Source organism: Canis lupus, chromosome 3 (genome assembly GCF_003254725.2).
Source record: "Canis lupus dingo isolate Sandy chromosome 3, ASM325472v2, whole genome shotgun sequence".
Taxonomy (NCBI): Eukaryota; Metazoa; Chordata; class Mammalia; order Carnivora; family Canidae; genus Canis; species Canis lupus.
The window spans coordinates 16,238,122-16,262,078 of NC_064245.1; the positions used below are offsets into that span (position 1 = coordinate 16,238,122).

General features: G+C 36.5%; 1 long non-coding RNA gene and 1 other non-coding gene across 4 annotated transcripts in view; one reads left to right on the forward strand and one right to left on the reverse strand.

Moving 5' to 3' along the window:
- LOC112653364 (uncharacterized) overlaps positions 1 to 23,957 on the forward strand; it is a 175,703-nt gene that overhangs the window by 138,389 nt on the left and 13,357 nt on the right. For all 3 annotated transcript variants that reach the window (XR_004814428.2, XR_007409714.1, XR_004814431.2), the window contains one exon: positions 630 to 758. This is a non-coding gene — a long non-coding RNA (uncharacterized LOC112653364). The remainder of the gene's footprint in view (positions 1 to 629; positions 759 to 23,957) is intronic.
- LOC112654251 (U6 spliceosomal RNA) lies at positions 8,913 to 9,023 on the reverse strand. The gene has a single exon (XR_003132900.1). It is a non-coding gene; the product is annotated as a U6 spliceosomal RNA (small nuclear RNA).

Consider the following 23,957-nt stretch of genomic DNA (forward strand, 5'->3'; position numbering starts at 1 on the left):
ATTTGGGACAGTATCTCATCAAATGGGCCACAATAACAATAAAGTTTATGTATCTTGGCTCTTTTCTCCTCTAAAACCTGTAGTAGCCTCCTGCGTTGGAATCGAGAACGAGAACTAAGCGTGCAAAATAATTATTTTCCAGAATTCACCTGATGGTGAGGCTATGGAAGATTATTTTGTTTTGAACTGGAAATATGGATGAGAAGTGCCTTTTTATTTCAATGCCTCTTTATTTTTGTATAATCAGAACATGCCTTGTAAGCCACAGTATTCTCTATTCTGTGTGTTTATATAGCTTAAATACAAAGAAAGACACTACCACATTTTAAAAGGTGTTCTAAATTTTAAAAAAGCATATGAGAGTCTCACTCTCTGAACTACCCTGTACCCATTTTCTAACTACTTATTACTGATAATCCTGAGAATTTTTTGTGATGACTTAATGTTTTACCACAAACTAAATTTTACATGTTCACTTTATTTTTTCTTTTCACCTATACATTTTCCAGTATATTCATATTCATCTCTCTTTTTTTTCTCTATTCAAGAAGGTCATTTGTTCCTGTTTTGGCTTAGTATAATATTTTCATAAGTGAAGGTGATACATAATTGTATTTTTTTTCTCACAGCAATGATTGAAAAGAAAAGCCACCTATATCCTCCTGCTAAGTTTCCCTTGAGAAGAATGAGTAAAATGAGCTCTATAGCCTCATAACCATGGAAGGGATTTCCTGTACAATGTTCACAACTTTGGCAAGGTAATGATTAAGGCCTTACAACTTCTTATAAAATTTCTGGAAAGATGGAAATTACATGGTTAGCTTTTATGTGTTGACTCAGATATGGCCAGATCAGTTTAAGAAGGCAAAACAACGTAGATTTTCATTTATTCCCCAATTAATATTTATTGAGCTCTACTATGTGCTTTGCTCAAGGATAGAAATATGATTAATATTTGGCTTCAGTTCCCAAAGACTTAATAACCTAGCATGTTCGATTGTGTTGTTTGTAGTAGTGGTAGATAGTGGTGATGATCAGTGATGATCTTGGTCGTGGGGGAGAAGAATTATTGGGAAGAAAATATATCAACTGAGACCTGTACATATATCACCTGGACCTGGAAAATGTACACTAGTTTAATTCCTCACTTCATCTATTACCACAGATTTGCTTAAATGTGATATTGATAATTATTGATTCCTATCATTCTTAGATCTCATTTATATTTTAATGAGCCTCAAGGTTCTCAAAAGATTTCAAAGGCCAGATATAGCATGATGGGATCAAACTTTAATCAAATGTAGGAAACTTCTCAGTTCCTACTCTTTCTGGGAAAGTGCTATATGCTTTATAAGAAATATGCTCTTTAGCATAAAGCATATAATTTTCTTGAGGGAATGGGACATACCTGTATATATATGTATGTATGTACCTAAAAATATGCAATATACATATGTATACATAATGCTCTTGCACATTCCTACACATCTGGTGTGAATCAATGTGGTATAGATCATATATACAAAATGATACTTCAACCCTAAATCACAGATCACTGTGGAGTAGGGTTAGTCATAGAGAAAGGTCATTATCAGATTGATTGTAAAGTGAAATATTGAACCTGTTTTAGCAAAAAAGGAAGATGATATGCATGCTCTCAATACTGAAGATAGAGAAAGGGAAGAGAAATAATATCGAGGACTTAATTTGGTGAATAATTTTAGGAAATGCAATATCCATCCAACACTTTGACTTCAGCCAGAGGATTAGGGTACAGCCCTATTTTCCTTAGGCTGAAATCTTTATGATGAAGAATGACTGCTCTGACTATGAATTTATTTTCCAGTAACAATTACTTTTAGAGTATCAAGGACTCTTGACTGACTTCTCTTGTTTAGCAGTTCTACAGTTTACCTGTTAACTATATTTGGCCTATTTGGTAAATAGCTGTTAGGAACCGAGAAGTATTTGTTGCTTTTATGTGACTAGCCTTGGGCCAGGTTTTACAGAGCAGAGTGGAAATGTAAGACATTATTCTTTCCTGCAAGGCTATTCTAATATTATCGGGTAGCTATTACTCTCTGGCAATATATTTGAAAATATAGTTACTAGTGATACGGAAAGGGACATGCTATAGGAAGACCTAGCCTCTATCAAAGGGCTTTTTAAAAACTGGAGGAAAATAAAATATCAGCAAGTAGGAGCCCCTGCTTCTGGCCTGTGTCTTAAGCAGCTCTGCACATTAAAATGCCTTCCACCAAATTTTTTAAGATCATTCTTAGAGGCTAGGAGTGCCATCCAGGCCAGGCACCGTGAGTTCAGATCACAGTATTTCTTTCATGGGATCACATGAGACTGAGCAATGAATCAGTGATGATCTATTGATTTTAGGTGAATCTTCCTCAGTTTGGACACAGGATGAGTTCAGGGATCTAGGTTACTGATAGTCCACCTGTGACCCTTAGACTTGAGCTGTATCTGTGGGCCCCACAGTCAGTTCTCACCCCTCTGGGTTCAGAGCATGTATCTCCTCTGATCTACAAGCACCAGATGGTGGCAGGGTGGCAGTAGACAGCCTTTACTTTGTGGTGACCTGGGACAGTTACTCTATTCCTGCCACAGGCTTTGCACTGCACATCTGGCAGATTTCGGGACTGGCTGTGCCTGTCTCCTCCGAGGGTTTCCCAAAATGTTGTTTCTCACTGCTAATCAACCCTTCCAATCAAAGTTCTCTCTTGCCTATGATTGATTCGATGACATACTTTCCTGGGTTAGTCTTAATTAAGCCTTGTTGGAAATGGGATGGACATTCCTTCTTTGAAAAGGGCCATTCTTCTTCCTCAGCTCAGCAGCTTTAACCAATCCTCCCTTCCAATGTGGAAGGCCGGCGTATGGTCAACATTGGAAAGTATTATATTCTAGGAATGAAATGATTTTAGTTCAAGATTTTGAGGGAAGACATATTTGGAAGATGTCTTACTTATGTTTAAACTACAAAATTCTGTCCGATAAGATTAAAATGACAGAAAATGAATGATAACTCATACTTTGCTGCCTACTCTGGGTAAGGCTTGCATTTATGTGTGGTCATCATCAATGAAGTGCAGTTATAACCTCTGATAGTCCATTGAAGTCATTGGGTGATTCAGAATCATGAGTAATGATATAACTAAATAAATGGTGTTAGGGAATTGCAGTAACAGAAAGATCTATCTTGTTTCAATACAAATGCACCCTGAAGAGCTATAGCTTTATGAATAATAATGGCATTACCACCTTTTTCATATAGTGTGAGGTATGAAATTATTTAGAAAATGACATATTAGATAATAAATAACATGAAGAGATTGTTTCTGAATCTACAGAGGAAGAGATGGTGTCTTGAAACTAAGAAGAGTCTTCATATATATTGATTGGACAATAAACAGATATTCTCTATTTCTTCTCTACTCTACCAAGTCTTCTAAGTCTTCATTTCTACTTCATATGGACCCATACATTTAGTAACATATCTTAAATCTGATTGTTTATACAGACAGAGGCCCTACAAAAATACTTATCCAGAGTACCGCACAACTAGGAATGGATAAATGTATCAAAGGAAAGCAAAATTATATCAAGAATAGTTTTGAGGGAATTCTCAACTTCATCATTCTTGCTTTCCTCAGGACAGAATCATTGTTTTCCTAGTGCTGGATGTTGTGGTTTCTTATACCAACTGACTCTTGGCTCAGAATGGCATCCTCTTCTGGGGTGCCTGGGTGGCTTAGTCACTTAAATGTCTGACTCTTGATTTCAACACAGGTCACGGTCTCAGGGTAGGTCATGAGATGGAGCCCTGTGTTGTGCTCTACACTCAGTGGGGAGTCTAGTTGAGATTCTCCCCAGCTCTCTGCTCCTCCCCACCATGCTCTCTCTCTCAAATAAAATATATAAATCTTAAAAAAAGCATTTTTGCTAGATGAACACCCATACTCACAATTTTGAAATGTCTTCTTTTAAGAAACAAGAAACAAATGAAAGCCAGTGTTTTATCATACCATCTACAATGAAGACAAGCTCAGCCCAGTTAAACAACTCAAATTTGTGGTTAGGTTAGTGAGGCATGTTCCAGTTCAGTCTCTATTGATTGTTTAGTATTGATGATTCCCTGAAAACCACACCTTGCAAAGAAAAATTTGGGTTAACTAGAGCATCCCAATAAGCCTATTTTGTGCAATTTGCCCAAGTTTATGATTAAAAAACAGATAGGAAAGTAGATGCAAGGTAGCCCAGTTTTCAGCATGATTTTGATTCAGTAGTAAATATTTTACTACTACATCCACAGGATAGTCAATGGTAGATGTTAATGATGATCAGGACTGTTGGGCCATGAGGTAATGATATTGTTTAACTTTATATGTTAGTAGAGCATATGAGTATAGTTTTGGAACATTTAGAAAGATATTTAAACTTCAAGGGAGTTATTAAAAACTTGAATACCTATAACATTGTTTTTTTTTATATTTTATTTATTTATTCAAAAGAGGGGATCCCTGGGTGGCGCAGCGGTTTGGCGCCTGCCTTTGGCCCAGGGTGCGATCCTGGAGACCCGGGATCGAATCCCACGTCGGGCTCCCGGTGCATGGAGCCTGCTTCTCCCTCTACCTATGTCTCTGCCTCTCTTTCTCTCTCTGTGTGACTATCATAAATAAATAAAAACTTAAAAAGAAAAAAAAAAAGAGACAGAGAGAGGGGTAGGGGGAGAAGCAGGCTCCCTGCAAGGAGCCCAATGTGGGACTCAATCCTGGATCCCGGGATCATGATCTGAGCCAAAGGAAGACGCTCAACCACTGAGCCACCCAGGCGTCCCTATACCATTGTTCTTTGGCGAATTAAAGTTGTCCTTAGGTGAGGAGCTGCTGTTGCCAACATAGGGCAATCCCACAAACATATACATGTAACCACAAGGTAGAAGACATATTTCAGGAATTCAGAATAATCATTGATCACTTACTGGGTACCCGATGCCGCATATTTAGACATATTTTTAAACTCTTCAAATTTATGGAGTATGCACATTGATCTCGTTCCTGTGAGAGAATTTACAGTAGACAGTGCAACTTTTCTTTGAGTAACCATCAATTATTGCTTTAATTAATATTTTATTCTACTACAAATGTTAGATTTTAATTTTTTATTATTAAGATACAACTGACACACCCTGTTGTATTAGTTTCACGTGTACAACATACTGATTTGACAATTCTATACATTGCTCACCACTGTAAGTGTAGTTGCCATCTGTAATCAAACAACATGTTACGATGTTATTGACTATATATATTCTCTATGTTGTACTTTTCATCTCCTTAACTTGTCTTATAACTGAAACTTTGTACCTCTTAATCCCTTTTTGACTATTTTGCCTACCTCCTTCCACCTCCTCCGTCTGGCAACCACCAGGTGCTTCTCTGTATTTGAGTATGTTTTTGTGTTTGTTTTTTAAGAATCACATATAAATGAAATCATATGGTATTTGTCTTTCTCTGTCTGACTTATTTCACTTGGCATAATACCTTCTGGGTCCATCCATATTGTCTCAAATGGCAAAATCTCATTCTTTTTTTATGGCTGAATAGCATTCCATTGTGTGCATGTGTATACACACACACAAACACACACATGTCTTTATTCATTGTCTTTATTCATCTATCAATGGACATTTAGATTATTTCCCTATCTTGGCTCTTGTAACTATTGCGATAAACATAGGGGTGCATATGTTTTTTTCAAATGAATGTTTTTCTTTTCTTTGGGTAAATACCCAGTAATGGAATTACTGGATCATATGATATTTCTATTTTTAATTTTTTTGAGAAACTGCCTTGGTGTTTTGTACTGTGATGGCACCAATTTACAATCTCATTGACAGTGAACAAGACTTACCTTTTCCCCACCTCCTTGCCAACACTCATTATTTCTTGTCTTTTTGACATTAGCCATTCTGACAGGTGTGAGGTAGTATCTCACTGCAGTTTGGATATACATTTCCCTGATGATGAGTGACGTTGAGCACCTTTTCATGTATCTGTTGGCCATCTGTATGTTTTCTCTGTAAAAATGTCTATTCATATCCTCTGCCCATTTTTTTAGATTTTGTATTTTGGTATTTTGGTGTTGAGTTGTACAAATTCTTTATATATTTTGGATATAAATCTCTTATCAGGTATATATTTGCAAATATCCTCTCCCACTCATTAGTTACCTTTGATTGCTTCCTTTCTTGTGCAAAAGCTTTTATTTTGATATACTCCCAATAGTTTATTTTTGCCTTTATTTTCCTTGCCTGAGGAATCATATCCATAAATATATCACTGTGGCCAATATCCAAGAGATTTCTGCCTATCCTTTCTTTTAGGAGTTTTATGGTTTCAGGTTCCATATTTAGATCCTTAATCCGTTTTGAGTTTGATTATGTGGATGATGTAAGATAGTGGTCCAGTTTCCTTCATTTAGATAGAACTGTCTGGTTTTCCCAATACTATTTATTAAAAATACTCTCTTTTCCTTACTGTGTATTTTTGCCTCTTTGTCATAGATTAATTGAAAATGTAAGTGTGGGTTTACTTTTGGGCTCTCCATCTTGTTTCATTGATCTACATACTTATTTTTATGCCAAGTACCATCTGGGTTTTTTTATTTTTGTTTTGTTTTGTTTTGTTTTGTTTTTGTTAAAGTTTTGAAGTGTATCTTGAAATTTGGACTTGGGGATCCCTGGGTGGCGCAGCGGTTTAGCGCCTGCCTTTGGCCCAGGGTGCGATCCTGGAGACCCGGGATCGAATCCCACGTCGGGCTCCCGGTGCATGGAGACTGCTTCTCCCTCTGCCTGTGTCTCTGCCTCTCTCTCTCTCTCTCTCTCTCTCTCTGTGTGAGTATCATAAAAAAAAAAATGGAATTGTGATGCTTCCAACTTTGTTATTTTTTCTTAAGATTGCTTTAGCTATTCAGCATCTTATGGTTTCATACAGATTTTAGTATTATTTGTTCTAGTTCTGTGAAAAACACTATTGGTATTTTGATATAGACCACATTGAATCTATGGATTGCTCTGAGTAATGTGGGCATTTTATATCTTTTTCGTGATGATTACTATAGCCAGGACTTCCAATGCTACATTGAATAAAAGTGGTAACAGTGGATATCCTTATCTTAGAGTAAAAACATTCTGTTTTTCACCATTATGGAGGATATTAACTGTGGTTATCTTGTATATAGCCTGTATTATGTAGAGGTATGTTCTCTCTATACTCACTTTGTTGAGTGTTTATCATGAATGAATATTGTGTTTTGTCAAATACTTTTTCTCCATATACTAAGATGATCATATGGTTTTTTATCCCCCGTCTTGTTAATGTGATACATTACATTGATTGATTTCCAAGTAGTGAAGCACCCTTGTATCCCTGGAATCAATCTCACTTGATTGTGGTGAATGATCTTTTTAATGTGTTGTTGAATGTGGTTTGCTAGTAGTTTGTTGAGGATGTTTGCATCTATCTTCATCAAGAACTATTGGCCATAGTTTGTTTGCTTGTTTATAGTGCCTTTGTCTAGCTTTGGTATTAGAGTAATATTAGACTTGTAGAATGAATTGGAAGTTTTCCTTTCTCTTCAATTTTTTGAAATAGTTTGAAAAGAATAGGTACTAAACTCTTCTTTAAATGTTTGGTAGAATTCATATGTGAAGCTGTCTTACTAGGCTTTTGTTTGTTGTAAGTTTTTGGATTATTGATTCCGTTTTGTTGCTAGTAATCTGTCTATTCAAATTATTTATTCTCGATTCAATTTTGGAAGATTGTATGTTCTAGGACTATATCCATTTCTTGTAGATAGTCTAGTTTATTGGCATATAATTTTTATAATACTTTTTTATAATTCTTTATATTTCTGTGTTATTTGTTGTCATTTCCCCTCCCTCATTTCTGATTTTGAGTCCTTTTTTTTTTTTTCCTGATGAGTCTAGCTAAAGGTTTATCCATTTTGCTTATCTTTTCTAAGAAGCAGCTCTTGGTTCCATTAATCTTTTCTATTTTTTTTTGTCTCTATTTCATTTATTTCTGCCTTATCTTTAGTGTTTCCTTCCTTGTACTTTTTTTTCTTTTTCAATTTCTCTAGATGTAAAGTTAGGTTGTTTATTTGCAATTTTTCTTATTTCTTGACATAGGCCTGCATCATTATAAACTTCCCTCTTAGAACTGCTTTTGCTACATCTCAAATATCTCAGACTATTGTTTTTTCATTTTCATTTGTCTCCATGCATTGTTTTTATTTCCTTCTTGATTGCTTGGTTGATCTATTTGTTGTTTACTAGCATGTTGTATAGCCTCCATGTGTTTGTGTTTTTTCCAGATTTTTTTTCTTGTAATTAATTTCTAGTTTCATACATTGTGGTTAGAAAAAATACTTGATATAATTTCAATCTTCTTAAATTTATTGAGACTTGTTTTGTCGAATTACATGGATCTATCCTGGAGAACGTTCTGTGTGCACTTGAAAAGAATGTGTGTATTCTGCTGTTTTTAGTAAAATATCCTGTATACATTTTTTGGGTCCATCTGATCTAACATGTGCCATTCAAAGCCGCTGTTTCCTTGTTGATTTCTTTTTTCTTTTCTTTTCTTTTCTTTTCTTTTCTTTTCTTTTCTTTTCTTTTCTTTTCTTTTTTTCTTTTCTTTTCAGATTTTATTTATTTATTCATGAGAGAAAGAGAGAGAGAGAGGCAGAGACGCAGGCAGAGGGAGAAGCAGGCTCCATGCAAGGAGCCCGATGTGGGACCCGATCCCAGGACTCCAAGATTATGCCCTGGGCTGAAGGCAGAAGGTAAACCGCTGAGCCACCCAAGGATCCCCTCTTTTTTTTTTTTTTTTTTTTTTAATATGGAATGCGTCATGAATTTGTGTGTCATCCTTGCACAGGGGCGGGCCATGCTAATCTTCTCTGTATCGTTCCAATTTTAGTATATGTACTGCCGAAGTGAGCACCCTTGTTGATTTCTGACAGGATGATCTATCCATTGATGTAAATGGGGTGTTAACGTTCCCTGTATTATTATATTACTGTCAATTTCTCCCTTTATGTCTGTTAATATCTGCTTTATGTATTTAGATGCTTCTGTGTTGGGTGCATAGATATTTACAATTGTTATATGCTCTTGTTGGATTGATTCCTTTATCATTATGTACTGCCCTTCTTTGTCTCTTGCTACAGTATGTTTTAACCTCTATTTTGTCTTTTTTTTTTTCTATTTTGTCTTATATAAGTATTGCTACCCTGATAAGGATGGCTACCCTGGCTTTTTTATTTTCCCACTTTCTTTGTGTGGATTATTATTTTCATCCCTTCAATTTCAGTCTGTATGTTTCTTTAGTTCTGAGGTGAGTCTCTTGAGGCAGCATATAGATGGCTCTTGTGTTTGTTTTTTTTAATTCACTCTGTCATCCTATATCTTTTGATTGGAACCTTTAGTACATTTGCATGTAAAGTAATTTTGATGGGTATGTACTTACTGATATTTTGTTAATTGTTTTCTACTTGTGTTTATAGTTTTCTCTGTTCCTTTGTTCTCTTGCTCTCTTCCTGGACCTGGTTTGATAGTCTTCTGTAGTATTATGTTTGTTTTCCTTTCTCTTTAATTTTTTGTGTGTCTATTGTAGGTTTTTGTTTTTTGGTTAATATTTGGGTTCATATATAACATCCTATGTTTATAGCAGTTTATATTAAGTTGATGGACACTTAAGTTCAAACACATTCTAAAAGCACTAATTTTTTTACTCCTTCTTCTACTTTTTTGCCTATGATGTTATATTTTACATCTTTTTATTTTGTGTATCCTTTGACTACTTTTTACAGATATAATTAATGATATTAGTTCTGTGTTTTAACCTCCATACTGGCTTTGTAAGTGATTCATCTATTACCATTGCTACATATTTCCTTTTACTTATGAAATTTTTTCCTTCCATAATTTTCTTACTTCTAGTTATAGCATTTTCTTTTTACTTAAAAAAAAATTCTTTCTAACATTCTTTGTAAGGTTGGTTTAGTGATGATGAACTCCTTTAACTTTAGTCTCTCTGAGAAATTTTATCTTTCCTCCAGCTCAGAATGATAACATTTTCAGATAAAATATTCTGGGTGGTAGGTTTTTTCCTTTCAGGCTTTCAATATGTCATGCCACTCTCTTCTAGCCTGCAAAATTTCTGCTGAAAGATCAGCTGATAGCCTTTGGGGTTTCTGTTGTATGTCACTATTTTCTTTTCTCTTGCTGCTTTTAAACTTTTCTTTTTATCATTGCATTTTGCCATTTTAATTAATATGTGTCTTGAATCCTCCTTGGGTTCACCTTATTAGGGGCTCTCTGTGCTTCCTGGACCTCGATGTGTGTTTCCCTCTAAAGCTTAGGGAAATTTTCTTTTCTTTCTTTTTTGTTTTTCTTTTTAAAGATTTTATTTATTTATTCATGAGAGAGAGAGAGAGAGAGAGAGGTAGAGAAAAAGGGAGAAGCAGGCTCCTTGCAGGGAGCCTGACGTGGGACTCGATCCCAGGTCTCCAGGATCAGGCCCTGGGCCGAAGGTGGTGCTAAACCGCTGAGCCACTGGGCTGCCTGGGAAATTTTCAACTACTATTTCTTTGAATAAGTTTTCTGCCCCTTATCTCTCTTTTGTCCTTCTGGGATTCCTAAAATACAAATGTTGTGTTTGATGATGTCACAGACTTCCCTTAACCTATTCTCATTTTTTATTTTTCTTTGTGCCATTCAGCTTGGTTGCGTTTCATCATCTTGTCTTCCAACTCGTCTATCTATTCTCCAGCCTCCTCAAACCTGTTGTTTATTCTGTTTGGCATATTTTTCATTTCAGTTGAAGTCTTCAGCTCTGACTCATTCTTTTTTTTTTTTTTTTTTTTTTATATTTTCTATCTCTTTGTTGAAGTTCTTCCTGAGTTTATCCACTGTTTTTTCAAATCAAGTGAATATCTTTATGGCCATTACTTTGAATTCTTTATCAGGCATCTTGCTTATCACTGTTTTATTTCACTCTTTTACCGTGATTCTGTTTTATGTTATTTTGTTTGTGACATATTCCTCCATCTCCTCATTTTGTCTAACTCTGAGTTTGTTTCTATGTACTAGGTAGGTCACCTATGTCTTCTGGTTTTAAAAGGAGTGACCTGGTTTGGAAGAAGCCCTGTGGTGCCCCATAATGCAGTTCTCTCTGATCACCAGGACCAGGTACTCCAGGGGTGTCCCAGGTGTGAGCTGTGGTGCCCCCCTCTTATGGCTGAGTTGCAAGTGCTTTTAGCTCAGTGGGCTGTGATAACCAGCTTTACCTGCCTTGGGTATACTGGGAATGGTTTTCTCCCCACACTGTTGAGATGGCCAGGTACAGCCCCTGTGAGCTCTTTGCTGGGCAGGTCGGGCAATCAGCCTTGCCATCAGCAATTAGCTTCTCTGCCATAGCTGCAAGTGCACAAAATGGCAGGGCTTGCTTCCCAGGCAGCCAACAGGAGACCTGGCTTCAGGAACCGCAGGCACATTGGTGTATAAGGTTATCTCCTGTCTTTGCAATGGAGGAATCCCACTGAAGTGGCCCGGGCCCTGGTTGGAGCTGCCTCAGCCAGGTGTGGTGGGGCAGGACCCACTTTGGGGAGATATCTGCTGACACAGGCAGTTTGAATGAGGCAGATCCACAGAGGAATGCTGGGGTGGGCACATAGCACTAGCAAAGTAGATGAAGAGTGTTAGTGCTGGCTCCCACAGGTATCTGGCTATCTAGGTTGGGGGAAGAGAAGAGAAATGGTGCCAACCAGCACTTTTATTACCAGAGGAATTTCCTGTATATCTCTCCCCCTTTGGCACAGTTTCTAAGATTAGTTAATAAATCTTCAGGTATTCTCCAGACACTTTTCACACTATTGCTTCTGTGGTATGTCTCAGGCCATTATTTAGTATTCTGGTTCTTTAAGGGCAGGAATTTGGTTTCCCGTCATCCTCTGGTTCACCAGAGTTTAAAGCTCTCTGCTTTTTAAATGATTTTCAAATCAGATGTTATGGGAATTTGTTCTTCCAAGATGGGTCCCCAGTGCTAGAGTTGCCTAGTGTTGGGTTCGATCCTCTCACTTCTTCATGCTTGTGATATCCCTCCCATTTGTGGTTAACCATGTTGGGATTTGGTTCCCAATGGTGTCTCTGCCCCTCCTTTCTTTTCCAATGTGGCCTTCTCTCTATGACTGGCTGTGGAAGAACAGTTCTGCAGTCGCCAAATTGTTTTTAGAGTTAGTTGTACAGATGTAATTATTTTTTGAGTGTCCAGGGGGCAGGGCAAACTCAGTATACTCCCATTTCATCATCTTCCTGCTTCTCTCAGATTTTAAATTTTATTTGTCCTAAGTGTTTAAGAGTCTTTTCCCTAAAATTATTTAGATACAATTAAAATCCTGCCACAAGGAGAAATCATAATCTAGGGTATTATCACCCAACAAATTTAAAACTGTATGTTTTCTGATCCTGGCTTACTAGTCAGTAAACAAACACCATAATAATGCTTAGAAACCAAAAACAGTAGTAATAACTCTAAATTTAGATTAATTTCTTATAATAATTAATTTTGCAATTTACTCAAGAAGTCTTAAAAAGCTTCCTTATTTTCCTTTACTTCCTATTTTTAACTTTTTTTTTGAAAAAAAACATAAATTATTTGTGATGATATTAGTTGAGTACATTTCACATGTCTTAATGGTAATTTAAATATTAAAATAAAATCATGGATGAAATAAATGGTTCAGCCTAATGTTTCTTCTATCATAATATAAAGACTTTTCTTAGGCACCCAGCTGCCCCACTGATTATTTATAATTTTTAAAGGACCATTTTATGTATTTTAATTTTTGTGTCACAGGTCACATAAAGATGAGTAGACTATTGTATATGACCAAGAACAATTCTCTGATCATACTTGATTCTTGCAGTCATCAAAAGGTGTTTGCTTTCAAAAGAATTATACTTCCAGCTTGCTTGCCTTGGGTAATGTCAATTAAATCCAAATTATTTTGTGATAGAGATTTTGCCATTTTTAGAGACAGGGTAAGTGAACTAGAAATGACAAAAATCAAATGAGAATTGAAAAAAATAAAGTTTGATATTTACCTGTAAATTGCTTATCTTACAATTAAGCTTTGGTTTACCCTTGCCAAATGTCCCCATTTGCAGATGCCTATTAAAAAATAAGCTTTTTTCATTTCCTGCTAGTACACAATTTAGTTTCTTTTAGTGTGTACTTATGCTCAGTGCTTTCAGAGGAGCTTTGTGTTATCTCTGGTATCTTGTACTTATAAAGAATCACTTTCAGTGTGTGTGGCCTGGTTCCTAACAGTCTATCAATTCATTGGATTTCCTGAATTTCAGAAAGCCACCAATTGATTCTTTATGCTGCCTGGCAGAGGAATTCTTAATTTTTGTGTTTCATTCCAACATCATTCTTAAGAAGGAAAGGTTTTCCTTTACATTGCCTTGAAGGGTTTACTGAATCATACATCACCAAGAACATTTTAAAGCTTTATTTTGTCTGTTATTTAAAGTGGAAAATGCTGTCCCTTAAGACACTGGCACTCTGCCATTTGCCTCCAGAATATTTCATGGTTCACTGTCAGGACTGTTGCTTTTTCTAGAAGAACATATGGGCCATTTTGGAGAAGTTTTCTGTAACATTCAGATGCTGAACATATATCTATTTACATTTGATCTCCAACAAATAATTTTTCTGGAATTTTTATACCTTATGGATTCTTTGGAACTTACTGGAAAGTATATTGGAGCCTGATGACGCCAAAGGAGGCTTGTGAGTTGGAAGTAGAAGAGACTAAATTTAATTGAAGCAAAGTTTAGCATCATTGGAATATATTTTTGTGATTTCATTATTTTTTGCTGGCATATTTCACCTTCCTCCTCTGCCTCCCCCTTTTTCATCTTCCTCCTCCTCCTCCTCCTCTTCCTTTTTCTTTTTTTAGTGATTTCAAAAAGTCAGTATAAAATATTTAAAGTAAAGGGGAAAAGATCCCCCTGCACTCTGTGATGTTGATAAATAAGTCATTGGAATGTAGTAGGAGTTAGCACACACTTGAGGATGATTGTGTCATTAAAATTGCATCCAGTCAATCTGGAAATACCTCACCTGAATTGTTCTGTAAACACTCTTCTCACTAAAACACCTGTTTAGTCTGATTGTGTATATTTTGAGTCAGAGGAATCAAACAAAATGCCTTTAAAACAAGGAATTAAAACTAAAGTACGGCTACACTCTGAATGGAGGTGCTAATTGCAATTCCAAGGAAGAATAGTCACGCTTTTTGTACAATATATTGTATTGATGACTAGAACGAGGTGTGTTTTAGGGAAAAAGACTAATTTTTCATATTACTGTTCTATCAGGCTGTCTTTTTGTTGGTCATTTGGTGAACAATTTATTGATTTGCTAAGTTATGGAGCTAGTTGACTCTTAAATGAGAGCTAATCTGCAAATGGTACTATGGCAATGAAGGAAGAATAAGGAAGTAAAAGAAAATAAAACAAAAGAACAGCAATCATGGTCTAAATCAGGAAACCATTAATAACACCATAGTCAAGGACCCAGCATAGAAAAGTCTTTTGCCTAAACAAAACTGGGATCTTTCCAGATCCAGAAGACTAGAGGAGTTAAACAGAAGTGGTGATGGTCAGAGCAAGATAAAAAGGGAAAATGAAAGTACATGAAAGAACCTCTGTGTCATCACAGAAGGCATGAAATTGGAGATAGGTTTTAGAGAATGTGCCCTTTGGGGAAACCCAAAGTAAGTATGGCTGTGTGTCTTAACCACTTCAATTATTTGATTCTCATGTTGGAATTATATACATGTCATCTGGTTGTCAGCTTGTTCTTATTCCACGTGTCCCATTTTGCCACTTGGCCACAACAACAATCAGCTTAAGAGGAAGAAAGCGCAATCGTCTTTGGACTTATTGTTTGGTTAGTGGCATCCACTTGCTCCCTGAAGATTCCTTTAAAGGATAGGGAAAAGGAAAGCCTGGGAAGGATCCCATTAGGAAAGAGTCTAGAGAATCAGCAGACTCTTTAATAACCCAGGCCACATGAAATGAGGAAGACAACCACGTAGATTCATTTACTCTATTGTAGTATATCCGACAAAAAGAAAGACAAAGGAAGAAATGATTTGCTTACTCTTACCTTTGGGAGACAAAGTCAAGAGAAAGAAAAGCAAAATTTGTTGATAAAGCTTCATAGTAGTTGTTTAATTGTCTGATTAGTATACTTCATTTTCTGATAGGTCACAATGTGAATATATATATATATATATATATATATATACACACACACATTATACTGACCCACATTATACTGGTCAGTGTATTGTTATTAATATTTGGTAAATGAAAGTATAAATTTTTTTTAAGATTTTATGTATTTATTCATGAGAGACACAGAGAGAGGCAGAGACACAGGCAGAGGGAGAAGCAGGCTCTTCACAGGGAGCCTGATGTGGGACTAATCCCCCGACCTGGGGTCAAGCCCTGAGCCAAAGGCAGACGCTCAACTGCCAAGCCACCCAGGCATCCCATAAATGTGTTTTTAATGAAATCTCCAAGTAGGTATATTCTATAAAGGAACTTTGGAATAGGGCAATATAGTATATCCTTTTTAATACTTCTATATCCTTATTTACCTCCGTCAGCATCGCCTTTCTGATTTCTCTGAGATATTTCATGCTTTAGTTTTTATTAGCCAAGACATTATAATTTAGAGTTAGAATTTTGAGTGTAACACATGATGGTACCTTACTAGAGTGCTTACCAGATACAGATAATTATTTAAATATTTCTATTCTGGAAACACACCTTTGAGTTCTGTATTTGGATATGTGTTATAAGCAACAAGTCCCATATTTATCCAAAAATCTCCCAATCCTGAAATGTATTAAATAGTAGAACTGAGCCAATTTTAAGTCCTACTATTCCAGGAAGCCCAAGATATTCAGATCTATTCCTAGGATGTACACACATATATGCACCCCCACACCCATAGGCAGGATGATCCCCAACATGTGTATTTTGAGAGAAAAGAGAATTAGAAGAATGAAGATGACAGACTCTGTGGTATTCAAGTCAGTAAAGCATATTATATCTTAGATTTTCTCAAAGGGAGTTTAGTTTCCAAAAGTACTAGGAAGACCTTGATGTAAGTGAAGTCTCACCTGTGACATGATCCTTTGGTATTTCCTATGTTTTTGCCTTTCCAATTGAAAAGTCGTGCTCCTGATGGTGTTAGGTGTTCGTCAGATCTCTGTCCATCAATAGACCTCATGCTTGGCTTGTTTACACAAGTCTTGACTATCAGGGAACATTGGCAGCTAAAGAACACAGGAGGGAGGCCATGATAACTGGAGAGAGAGAATGTCACTGTGCCTTTTGTCATGCCCAGAATGTATGCCCTATGTCCTCACAGGGAGAGGTATCAAATGATAATTACATTCATAAATTTTTCTATAGGAATTAAGTCAATAAGTTCTTTAAAAATTCAGGACTTGATTTTATTCTTAAAAGAGTCAAACAATGATTTTTTTTTTTAATCTCTAGTGGGAATGAGCATTTGATCCTAGACAGTCTTCAGTGTTCTTTTTTACACAGTTTATTTTGACAGTCATCTGTTTTTTCACTTTCAATTCATGCTAGAAAGGTATAAACTAGTACTTGTCCATTCACCTGTGACTTGTAAAAGAAAAGTTGAATCTCTCCTTGACCCCAGGCCCGAAACTCTTTCACAATCTCTTGGGCACTGGACCATAGGAGAGAATGTCATGGAGTACTGTATCACCAAGGAGCTTGTTTTCTTATGCCTTGTGAAAATATCATGAGCTCTAGACCATTGGCAGAGAATAAACACAGACCAACCATAGGTCGTTTGTTATTGTACTTTGATATCACTACTGGAATAAATCTTCTGTCTTCAAATAACAGTTTTTTTAGTCTTATTGTATTAGGTAGCAATTTCATAGTGCCCGTCTACTTTGGTGTGAATGCTGGCCATGTTAGAACCAAGCTTTATGCTAATACAACAGCTGCCCACAGGAACTCCAATCTAAGGGTTATATAGTAAATCTTGGTTGGGGTGAAGTAAATTGTCCAAGTGCCATGGTAGAGAAATGTCATCTCTATCTTTTATCCATTTTCCCCTGTGAGGCTATTATTTTTTCACTACTAAAAAAAAGTTTGATTTTGTCTAATTGATGGTAACTAAAAATATTAATTGTCTTCAGTATATCCTATGGCATATAATTTCTATTATCCACTCAAATATTCTAATATCTACTTGAATATTTCAAATGGTTAAGCCAGCTTCCTCTTTGACACACTTAGAAGAGACCCTAGGTTTGGCTTTTTATGCTTTAAAATGCACTATGAATCATTCTGCCAAACTCCTGCCCTTCATGTGAATGATATATTTTATTTACACTCTTAGAAAAAAATCTATGCATGGCCATTATTAATCACTCACACCTTTAAGAATGATCTTACCTTTTAGCTATTCATCAAAATTGGTATCCTTCCTGTTAGAAAGAGACACATCATAACTGATGTACAACCAAACTGTAGATGGGCTCAAGTACACGGCTATTAGCAGAACAGATGTCTCTTTTTTTAAGGATTACACACGCATGCGCGCACATGTGCAGGGCATGTGAGCACGCATGTGCATGCACACACACACACCTCTGTATGCTGTATCTATTCCAGCAACTCTCTTTAGAATGCCAAACTGCGAATAAAATCTTAAAAAATAAAAATAAACATTCTGTCTTGGGCAGCCCAGGTGGCTCAGCGGTTTAGCGCCGCCTCCAGCCCAGGGCCTGATCCTGGAGTCCCGGGATCGAGTCCCACGGCGGGCTCCCTGCAGGGAGCCTGCTTCTCCCTCTGCCTGGGTCTCTCTCTCTCTCTCTGTGTCTCTTATGAGTAAATGAATAAAATCTTAAAAAAAAAAAATAGAACGCCAAACTGCTAAAACCATGTTGGCTTTCAGATAATACATGGCTATGATTGAGGAGCAGCATATCATTTCCAGAAGTGACTCCCACCCAGAGCAAGGCTGATAAGACATGAGATAACTGGATTAGCCAAGTCAAAGACCTTCATCTTTGATTTTTATCAAATGCAAAGGAGGGAAAAAATTGGTAAATGAATCAGCTCCCTCTGATTACATACTAATCTTAAGAGAAGACTACTTTGTAATTGAACCATATCTCATTTAAAAATCAAGAAAATAATTTTTTTTCTGCCTTTGACCATAACTAATGCATGTTTTCCTTGGTGAAGAAATATTAAATGGTTCATAAAATGTGTTTGAAATACCTCATTTTTTGGTGGACATTTTCATTTACCTCTAAAATATTGGCTGGAAAATGGAAAGACAATGCTTCTATTAGCCTCAGGGGAAACCCAAATAGAACAGGGATTGACATATTTTCCATTCTCCTTTTTTCTTTGGCTACTATTATGATTTCATATTGAGATGAGGATTAGAAAAGGCCAAAAGTTTGGATAGCTTCTCAAAAGTATTAGATAACATATCAAAATGAGGTGGACAGTGCTTAGAGTAAGATTCTGATTACACAGCATCTATCTATACAATGTATATAAACTTGGAAATATTGTAAAATAAATATATCATGAAAGAGACATTTAACTATACAGGTAGCACTTTAAAAATTACAAAATCAAGAAAAACATCACAGTAAGGCTTTGAATCTTAGAAGATACTAAGAACTCTCTTTTCAACAGAATTTTAACTTTCTGGGCATTAAGGAATTACTTAATAGAAAAGAAAATAACCCATGGGCAGGGGGGTGGGTGGGATGTAGCCAGCAGAAAAGCTGCTTACAATTTTTGATAGGCTCTAGTATAGGATAGTAGAAAGGTAAATGATTCTATTCTCACTCCAAAACTCTGTATCTTAAATTTTTCTCATTCATTAATTTTTCTTTGCTGGCATTAAAAGCTTCCAAAGAGAAAGCCTTGGATATTGAGCTTGTTATGGATATCCTTCTTATTGTTTTTTTTTTTTTGTTTTTCACTTAATGGGAGGAAGATCTGCAAGACACAGGATCTAATCCCAATTTAGAATTGTATGATCCCTAACGCAAAACAAAACAAAACAAAACAAAACAAAACAAACAAACAAACAAAAAACCAAAAAACAATCCTGTGGAAGAAATTGAGGCAGATAACAGGGACATATTGCTCACCATTGTCTTAAACCCGGAGAAGCAAGCAGTCAACCTTTCTTAAGGTGTGTTTAGTGAATGCTTCCAATGTGCCTAGAGTTGTGTGGGATACTGTTAGGAATATAAACATGGCAAGGTAGACGTTTCTTTTTCCAAGGAGCTCACAGTCTAGTATATCACACTCAGATGCAAGTAACAACATTATAATGTGACATGGGCCACAGAGTAGATGGAATTCAATTCCATAGAAACAAGTACTCTTCAAAATTATACTTGATGTGGGCTTTAAATGCATTGTGGAAAAGCTACCCTACATCTCTTAAAAATGTTTTCCTGAGAACTACATAATTTTGTGGTTTTATAGATTATGCTGCTTTCAAAGAGTACTTTTTTTTTTCCTCCTATCAGACCAGCAGTCTCTTTCAGTGAGGATGCTACTCTAAGGTGTGATGAATTCAGAGCAGCCACCTTCACTGTCTTCATGTCTCAGGATGGCAAAGGCAAAGACAAAGGGATACCCCTTTAGGATCTGGATCACTTTAGCCTGTTACGTCTCAACCGTCAAACCTGCACAAGATGCCTCCAGATTAGTCAACAAGCAGATGATTAGAGATAAAACCTCTCATCTTGGGATAAATTTAATCCAGGCAGCATGTGCTCTTTGGTCATTTTATAAATATAGCATTTTAGAACAGCATTCTCAGAGATCCAGCAGTGCATATCCAGCATTGTAGCTAAAATATTCAAATAGAAATAAAAATAACTCCCCAGAAAGTTGCTGGCATTCATGTTTCCGTTGGAGAATAATTACAGAAGTCAGTTTCAAAGCTAGCATAAGAGATGTTGAAAACCACCTCTCACCCCCACAGAAATGCTAATGACTAGTTGTATTATAGTCTTAAAGCAAAGGTTCCTAAACCTTCTCTTTCTCAGATTTATGGTGTCACAATTACTGGCCATGACCAGACTCTCTGAAAGGAAACAGAGATTCCCTGGACAGTGAAGAGATCCCACCAGGTATCTCCTGGGGCAGTAGAACTTAGCCCTGAAGGTTTAATATTTCTAATCCTATTATGTTCTAATCCTATTACTGAAAAGTTGAGGTGAATTGAATATATTTCCTTCTTTATCTCTGTGCAATCTCACATATTTCCTTCAATAATGGCTTTTGGCTGCCTCTCACAAACAGTTTTGCTTCTTTAATTCTTAAAAAGAATATATAGACAATCAAAGTGAAATCTGTTTATAGCAACATGCAGTGCCGTGTCTCCTTATGATGCCTCACGGGGAAACTGGCGATACAGTGGCTATGCATCCAGCCCCTGATTTCTTGCCTTTTGTTAACCCAACTTATTATTACATCAAAAATCATACGACAGATTCAGCACACACATATTCACACTAATGTGTGTGTTTATGTGTGTGTGAAATAGCTACACAATGAGTTATTGAGTTGTAGATAGAAAAAATGCTAGGCAACTGCAAATTACAAGGATATAATGCCATCAGGGGGTTTAATGGTGACATCATAAATCACAAGAGCAAGGTATAAATGGACTGGGCTTCCCCACAACTCTAAGATGCCACTGGAGCTGTGATTTTAAAGATTGTCTACTCTCCCCAACCACCATTCCCTTATACGTGGATAATTTGTGTTATAATTTTCATCTTCTCCAGTTCTCTCTACTTTTCCTCATCAACTTCAAACCTTTTTTCTACACCCAGAGAGAATCTGTTTTCCCCGCAGTGCTATTAGAGCAGCTATATTTAAATGTTAACACTGGATTGTCCGAAGTTAAAGTATAACAATTCTAAAAATCATGCCATTCTGGGCTAGATGTCATACTCATGCGATATGACAGACAGGTGACAACAGACCTGAGGATTAAGAGATTTTTCTCTCCTTGGATGACTGTGCTCCATGCACCTCTACTCATTTCCGCTAAGAGCAGGGAATCTAATTACATAGAGTACCCCTGTTAGGACTGCAAACATAGAGATGATATTATAGTTTTTCTTTTTCTCATATCTGAAGTTTGGCGAATCTAAGTAATATTCTAATTTATTTCTATGTCCTAAATGATTCCTTTTTCTCTCTGATGCTGTCTTATAGAGGAATATATTAACATAAAATAATAACTGGCCCAAACTTTTGTCCAAATTTAAATATGTCCTAGCAAAGCCAGTCCCAATCTAATTGCTTTTATGTGTCACTTTAAAGTAAGAGAACCAACCTCCTGGCAGCTTTGCTTTGGGTCTTAATTAGCCACTTAACTGCAAATTGGTTGGCACCCTAGTCCTTTCATCAGTTATTATCCAAATAGCATCACCGACTTCGGATAAAGAAAAGAAAGATCCCACATGTAGCAGGTCTTTCCATCGTTATTGCCCTTTAATACAAAGAGGGGGGTTCCCAACTACTAATTAAGGCTACGTTTTTAATAGGCAATTGGCATCTTATTTAATTCATTCTCAGTGCGATGTCTTAAAGGAAAAACAATCACAGTAATGTGTGTACAGTGCTAAAGAATTTACAAAATATTTTCATCTACTTTATTACTCTTACATAGTATCTGCTTTAGCCATGTATTAATCAATATGTTTTTATTGGTTGCCATGATTTAGGATGTGGATTTTATTTTAGTCCTTATCGCATTTGCCTGTGTATCCACGGAGGTATCTAATAAAATTAAGTGGGCCAATCCCTGGTGCATAAAAGGGAGTTGGCTTCTTCATTTTTTGTTGCATTTCTAGGAAATGGCTAGACTGTTAAACATAGTGTCTAGAGAGGTACTTCTTTACAAAGCAAGCATAAATGGTTAGTGAGCAGAAGACTCAGAGGCTTGGTTCCGAGTATATAGAAATAAGGAAGAGGGTAAGAGACTACCGATAGAGATCAGATCCAAAAATTTGCCACATGGGATGAGAATTCAAAAAGAATATGACAATTTGCTTAGTGTTTTAGCAGAATATCCTCAATTGATACTTTGCATGCATTATGATATCACATCCTTCGTTGATGCTATAAAACACGTCATCATGGTGACTTTTTGGTCATCAACCCCTTTGTTGTTGTTGTGTTTTAACCTGACCTGAAAACTGGCCCTCTTATTTCAGGTTATGACACTTTTTATAAATTTTAAATGCAAGTACTCTTTTCTGTTCCGTTATTTCAGGTCACTAGGAATTGTATTTGGGTATGTGAGTTCAGACCTTCTCTGTCTCTCTGAAAGACAGAGGAGTTGAGATTTCGTACATCCCAAATGTCTCCTGCCCACCACAGTAACCAGAGCTCAGAGCCCAATCCACAGGCTGACCTCGAGTAAGATTGTTTCAGGCTGTGTGTTTTGGAAAACTTGGAATTGGTGAATTATGTTTATGAGATTCATCTCTAAACTGTACCAGAGCTTATAAAATATTAGTATTTACAATATCCTGGAACAACAAACACAGCATGGAGGCAGCTGCCTCATCAGAGACTGAGCCGCAGTGATCTCAGACATTTGTCTGTTTATCATGGACTGGATTTCCTTGGCAAATGATTCAATAAGGAAGATGAGCACACCAGTCTAACACTATGCTCGACACTGCACGGAAATTTGCTCCTCACCGTCACCCCAAGTGCTGGTGCTTCTACTTCGTAAGCCCCACTGCCTTTACGTTGAAGTGTGAAGAATAGCAATGTGGGACTGAGATCAAATGAAGTCAGGCCTTTGATTAAATGTGAAATGAGTGGTGTTTTGAAGAGAGCACAGATCTTTTTCTTTTTGGCCGATGTAGGCAGTATCTACAATTAAATCGCAAAAGGAGCAGATGTATGCTCACAGGAAAGATTTGAAAGAAAAATCATTAGGAATTATTACGCTTTGACTACCTAAAAACAAACTTGTTCCTGTGAAATATATGAGTTATTAATTCTGGCAACACTCGAGCTTTTTTCCTTCCATATGTGATTATGGAATACCCAGTTTTTAACTGTAATATGCATTTGAATTTATCCAACAAATTCTCTTCCCAGAATAAAAATTCAGTAATCTCCTGGAAGAAGTTTTGTGATAATGCAATAGCTGTGAATTAGCTAGCAAAGGGTTTCATTTTTCTATATCAAACAAACAAATGAAGCACTTTGCCTAGCGTCTTTCAAACAGTAGTAGGTATTGGATAAAGTGTTTGAATAAACAAAGTAGATGAGAAAGAAGGACTAGGCCTAATAAGAGAATATTTCTAGCCAGTCCACAGTTCCACCTTTGATATCTAAAGAATCTGACTATAATCACATCAAAAGAAAAAAATCTTATTTTTGTTTGTCAAAATAATTCCACAGTGCAGCTGCTTGCTCACAAAGAACCTCGAATAAAGGAGTGTCCACCTGAATTAGTGTGCAGCCAAAAATGTAGGAACAAAAATCTGAGTGTTCATTAAGGACTTCCATGTGATAGATATTACCCTGAAAAATAAAATGGACAGTGTCTTTCCCTCCCTCTAGAATGAGTTTATTCTGGCCAAAAAAACACATTCCAGAATTTTTCTAATTTCCTTATTGGTGGGTTCATTTGTAAGCAGCCGCAACAGTTGGCCAAGGTCAGCAAGTCAGGACTACAATGTCTCAAGTCGCTTGAGAGTTGTAATTTTTATATCAAAATGGAGGA